We start from the raw sequence: 6,978 nt of genomic DNA on the forward strand, positions 1-6,978 counted from the left end.
TCAAGGTTCTCTGGGTCAGTCAAATCACATTTGGCTCAGTCGAGATAAAAAAGATTACACAAGGAGAAAGTTAGGCTCAATCGTGTGCTAGCACGATTTCCTTGAACCTAATTGGATCTAATCCAAATTAATCGAACTGGGCTAGCTCAATTGATGACATCCAGACCCTAACTCTTTTTGTGTGATCCAGTTAGGTTTATTTTCATATGATAATGAGACATGTTGTGATCTCATCATCGACATCATCGAAACTCCTTTCAATGGACCAGAACTCTTCTGATTCAGACAATTAAAATGATCGATCATCAAGATCATTCTAATTGCTCTCAAAATCTATCAGTGATACCTAGTAGTATATGGTGTATCCATCAAAAATGAAGATGAACCTCTCGGTGTAGCTACCTGTGTGATTGAGTTCTTCTATCATGAGTCCCGACTGAATTAGGGTTAAGGTGAACTCATCAAACCCAACATCAGTCATATGAATTAATCGATCGATCCAAATCTAATATGAAACCTTAATGGAAAACTCTTTTCCATTATTTCACTCTGCTATGGTCATGGGCTTAAGGACTCAATTTTTCGATCATCATAGGACTACTCTCATCTACTGGGGTTGATAGATCCCTTCTTGGTGCGATCTGGTTCCTACAATGAATATGCTACAACCAACATACACCTCAAGATTTCGAATGGCTAGGAGACTGAGTTATGGTATAATCAAACTATAACACACTCAAGGTGAACTATTGATGTACCTCAGGTCAAAGAACTAGACACACAGCTGCAGCGTCAAGCTAGTCATCGATGAGAAGGTAGATTTTTTTATGACTGCTCGAGGTGGTCACGCTCAGTACTCTCATTCTCAATGAATACCTGTACTCTCACTTTGGTGTCTCCATACTGTTGACTCAAGATACATCTATCCTAAGAAAGTGATCATATACCAACCTTTCGGATCGATCACCATCCTCGTGATGATCTTATGGTATGGAGCTGTTTATGAGTTAGTTATGTAAATTCATGCCTTAAATTTTCAACTCTTGAAAATATAAATTAACATTCCTACTAACTCAAAGGATGTATCACAGACATAATGTATACAATGTGATAGTAGAATAACCCTTTTACTTATTTATAGTCAAAATTATAAATTTGCCCTTACATTTGTACAAGAATGTGTCAGCCAATCTGGCATCTAGGGTACACATCTAACAAACTCTCACTTGACCTAATGCCAATTGGATATATATCTAAGTCCCATGTTCTCAAGGTGGGCTTCGATCTTTTGCTGGCCTAATGGCTTTGTCAGTGGGTCTACCACATTGTTTGTGGAGTCGACCTCTTAACCTCGATATAACCTTTTTAGAGGTAATCACGGATCAGATGGAATCGTCGCTCGATATGCTTGGACTTCTAGTGAGACCTTGGCTCCTTAGCTAGGGCTATGGTGCCATTATTATCGCAGTAAAGAGGGATGGCATCCGATGACATCACTCCAAGCTCTGCGGCAAACTTCTTGTACCAGAATGCCTCCTTCGTAGCTTTCTATGCAGCAATATACTCTGCCTCCATAGTAGAATTAGCAATCACCATCTGCTTGAAACTCTTCCAGCTAACTGTACCACCATTGCAAATGAACAGACTTTCAGATGTCGATTTTTGATCATCTATATTAGACATAAAGTTTGAGTCAGTAAATCTCTGAACCTAGAGTTCTCCATTTCCAAATACTAGAAACATATCCTTAGTCCTTCTCAAGTACTTAAAAATATATTTCACAGAAGTCCAGTGCTCTTCGCTTGGATTCGACTGATATCTGCTTGTGACACTCACAGCATGGGCTATATCAGGTCGTATACATAGCATGGCATACATGATGCTTCCTATTGCCGAAGCATAAGGGATCTTACTCATGCGTTCAATCTTCTCATGTGTGCTAGGGCACATCTTTTTGGAGAGATGAATGCCATGTCTAAAAGGTACTAAACTTCTTTTGGAGTTTTTTATGCTAAACCTTTTTAGTACCTTCTCTATATACATCTTCTGTGAAAGTCCCAGCATCCTATTTGGTCTATCTCTATAGATCTTAATACCTAGTATAAAGGATGCCTTTCCTAGATCTTTCATAGAGAACTCCTTAGACAACCATATTTTGACTAAGGTCAACATAGAAATATCATTCCCAATCAGGAGGATATCATCTACGTACAGTACGAGAAAGACAACTGCGCTCCCACTGACCTTCTTGAACACACATGGTTCTTCCTCATTCTTGATGAAATCAAATATTTTGATCACATAATTGAAACAAGTATTCCAGCTCTGAGATGCTTGCTTAAGTTCATAAATGGACCTTTGCAGCTTGCAGATCTTATGATCATCATCACTAGATGTGAAACCAAGCGGCTGTTCCATATAGATATCTTCCTCAAGATATCCATTTAAGAATGTCATTTTCACATCCATCTACCATATTTCATATTCGAAATAGGCTACAACAGTAAGTAATGTGCGGATGGATTTTAGCATGGCTACGAGTGAAAAGATATCCTGATAGTCAATGCCTTCGCGCTGACTATAACCTTTCGCTATGAGCCTAGCCTTGAATGTCTTCACATTCCCATCTGCACCTATCTTTCTCTTGAAGATTCATTGACACCTAATAGGTACAATACCTTCAGGTGGATCTACCAAGGTCCAGACTTTGTTTGAGTGCATCGAGTCAATTTTTGATCTCATTGCCTCTAACCATTTCTCAGAGTCGATATCTGATATCGCCTCATGATAGGTCTTGGGGTCATCACCATGAGCCCTATTTTCTGTGAGGAACATTTTCTCTACTTCCTCTTGTATAGTATCTAAGTACCTTTTAGGAGGACATAAAACCCTAGTCGATCTACGAGGTGGAAGAGGTTGTGTTAGGACTGATTCTAATTGATTGGGTTCCTTAGGTTCTTTAGCTCTTGCTCTTAGGAGACACTCTCCTTGAGCTTAATTATTCTTTCAATGCCACCATCTTGAATAAACTATTTTTCAAGAAAAATAGCATGTCAATTCACAATCACATTGTGATCTTCTGAAATATAGAAATAGTATCCTAATGACTCTTTAGGATATCCTATGAACCGAGCTCTAAAAGACCTGAACTGTAACATGTTCGCCTGCTGTTTCTTGACATGAGCTGGACAACCCCAAATTCTGAGATGACTCAGACTTGGCTTCTTACCATGCCATATCTCATACGGTGTGGTAGAAACGATTTTAGAGGGAACCCTATTCAATACATATGTTGCTGTCATAAGACAATATCTTCAAAGAAACTCAGGGAGGTCCGTGAAGCTCATCATAGAACGGACCATATCTAATAGGGTCTGGTTTCTTCATTTTGAAACCCCATTGAGTTGTGGCATTTCAGGTGGAGTCCATTGAGAGACTATGCCATTGTCCTTAAGATAGTCTAAGAACTCTCGACTAAGGTATTCACCTCTTTGATCTGATCGAAGAATCTTAATGGGCTTTTCTGTTTATTTTTCTACTTCATGTCTGAATTCTTTAAACTTTTCAAAGGCTTCAAACTTGTGTTTCATTAGAAACACATACCCGTACCTAGACATATCATCGGTGAAGGTAATGAAGTAGACATAGTTGCCTCTAGCCGGCAAATCAAATGGGCCGCATACATCTGTATGTACTAGGACAAGTAGGTCTGTGGCCCTTTTCCCATATCTTGTAAAAGGGAGCTTGGTCATTTTGCCTTGAAGGCATGATTCACAAACTGGATATGACTCGAAAGTCAACGGACTCAATAGCCCGGATTTTTCTAATTTGTTAACCTTGTCTTCCGCTATATGACCTATAGCTTTAGGTACCACAGATACTTATCATTTAGACTATCTCTAGGCCTTTTAATTCCCATGGCATTCATATTTTGCTCGATATGAAATACAGATACATCAATATATAGCTGATAAAGACCATTAATAAGAAAATCATTTGCAACTTTATTATTTTCATAAAATATGTTACAATGGTTCTTATGAAAGCTAATCACATAGCCTTCTTGTGCTAAACATGAAACAGAAATCAAATTCCTGCTTGCTGCAGGCACATAATAACAATCTCTAAGAACTAAATCTAATCCTAACGGTAATCACAGAGGGTAGGTTCTCACGGCCACAGCAGCAACTCTTGCTCTGTTCTCGATGCGTAGGATCATATCCCCATCCCGCAGCCTCCTACTCTCCTCAAGACCTTGCATAGAAGTGCACAAATGAGCACTTGAACCAGAGTCAAGTACCCAACTGGATGCAGAGAAAACCATAAGATTAGATTCTATAACGAGAATACCTCCAAAAGGACCATCCTTCTTGCTCTTTAGGGTGGCCAGGTACTGAGGATAGTTCCACTTCTAATGGCCGTCTGAATTGCAGTGAAAATATTTTTTCTTTTCAGCAGCCTTCTTCTTCGATTCCATCTTCTTCTTCTTCCCATCCACCTTCCATTTCTTCACAGACTTCTTCTTCTTTTCAAAAGACTTTCTCTTGGAAGAAGTCTGCTCCACAGTAAGGACTGAGCCTTTTGAACCTTTCAAAGAAAGCTCAGTCGTAACCAACATGTTCATTAACTCAGCCAAGGTACACTGCATCTTATGCGTATAGAAGTTCATGATGAACTGACCATATGCATCAGACAAGGACTGAAGGATCATATCAATCTGAAAATCCTTGTCTAAGATAACATCGAGCTTCTCAAGATCCTCAATGTCCTTGATCATTGACAAACAATGATCTTGGACTGACTGCCCATCATACATTTTAGCCTTAAAAAATCTTTGGCAGACTTGATACTTGGCTGCACGACTTTGTTCACCAAACAACTCTTGTAGGTGAGCCAACATTTGGTGGGTAGTCATAATATTCTCATGTTGGCACTGCAAGTCATCAGACATGGCACCCAACATGTAGTACCTAGCTTTGTTATCATCATCCGTCCACTTTTCCAGAGACTCTCTGTTCAGCAGTTGGAGTGCTGGTATGGCAGGTGGATCCTGGTCTAAGACATGAGTCAGTTTCTTGGAACCCAAAATAATTTTATAGTTCCTCAACTAGTCCTTGAAATTAGGTCCAGTCAATCTGTGGGTGTCTAGTATTTTGATCAGGGGGTTGAACGCAGACATGTTTCCTAAAGAGAGTCAAAAGTTTCTAGTTAGATTTTATAATCAGACTTAACCAATTTATTTAGGAGTTTTATTCTTAAACAAATTAGGCTTCCACTATTTTCTCAGGTCCCTACACTCCCTAGGTAGAGATGTGAAAATCTCTGTGATTAGTAATTTCTAGTGGGTGGTGCGGTCTCACCGATTGGCTCACCACCTCACCTAACAATTATTGGTGATGGATCAACTGATGAGTGGACAACTCTTGTCCAATGATTCTCTAATCATGGTGCACCCAAAACATGATCTCTAATTCATTAAGCTCACTGTGCCCGAAATATTGCTCCAATCCTTAGTTAAGTCAGACCCACCAATTGCACGAATTAGATTTCTGATTGGGTCCCTCACCATATCCAGAATATTGAGCATAACCCATCCTCTAATCCGTAGCATCCAATGCCTAATGGATATGGTTGCATCTTCTTGGTACAACTGAGCCACTGTAACCAGCCGAGAACAATCAACCCCGGAAAGCGCCCGCACATCCACAATGGTGGAAGATCTTAGACTTAATATTTTCTTAGGGAGATTTGATTTAGGTCTCATTAAACTTGACTTGACATAGTCATAACAATTATGACTAACCTAATGACATGGGCTAGCTCGAATTATTAGCCACCTCAAATCAGAACTAGATCGACACATATGGCCAGGTAAGTGAGACCGGTGGGAGGGATATGCTATTAACTTGATAAGAATGCATTCGAGTCGAGTAGCTCCCAATTAAAAATTAGTCGGTTGCATCTGCCCAACTTATCTTAGACACCAAATTATCGAACCAGACCAATTGGGTTAGTCTGCAATCCAGGCTCTAACCACTAAGCCAAATTAGGTCTTAACTTGATCGAGTCACATCTAAATATGATTCGACCTTGACCTAGACTTTATATTATTAGATTGGTCAATTATTAGCTTTCATGATCCCACCTAACCAACTTTTGATTCGATTTGATCAACTGCTAGACCTAATTGAGCTACCCAAGTCCGAATCCAATTTTATAAAAATGACTTAGATTTGAAATTCTCAATTTTAGACCTAATTTAATTTCATAAGCTTAATTCATTAATTAAGTCTTGGGTTTATAAACAAAACATGTAAATAAATCCTAGAGTTTTAAGATCTAGGGTTTTGTAGAAAAGTAAATTTTGATTTCTGATTAAGGATGAACGCGCAGCACCCCTACACGCCATAAGAACACCTGGTTGAATGGGAGGAGAGGATCTCAAATCCTACTTTATTCTTATGACCGGACGGCCAAGAAGAACACCTTAATCAGAAATATTAATTTAACTACAAAATTAGTTAGATCTAAGTTACATATCACATATATAATTTCAGATCTAACTTATACATGCTTTGCATACATCTCGTGTATTAAAATCTGATCTAATTAGCATGCTTTCAGATCTGATACATCACATATAATATCTAAAAAATAAGATTTAAATTAAACTATTCAATATGAAATCTATTCTAGACAGTTACTGGAACAATTCTACAACTAGTCTAGGTATGCAATAGATCAATCTTATGAATTAATTAAATTTTATTTTTTATTTTTTGATCTGAATATAATATTTATAACATCAAAAAATCAAAAAATAAATTAGATCTAATTTATATTTTAATCACATTAAAATCTAAAACTATAAGACTATTCATAGATTAAACTACTCCTAGTCTAGTCATGCATCTTATACACGTTAGATCTACTTAGATTTAATGTTAAATTTTTCTAATTTCAGATCCTATCACATCT

This window comes from Elaeis guineensis, chromosome 8 (assembly GCF_000442705.2).
Source record: "Elaeis guineensis isolate ETL-2024a chromosome 8, EG11, whole genome shotgun sequence".
NCBI lineage: Eukaryota > Viridiplantae > Streptophyta > Magnoliopsida > Arecales > Arecaceae > Elaeis > Elaeis guineensis.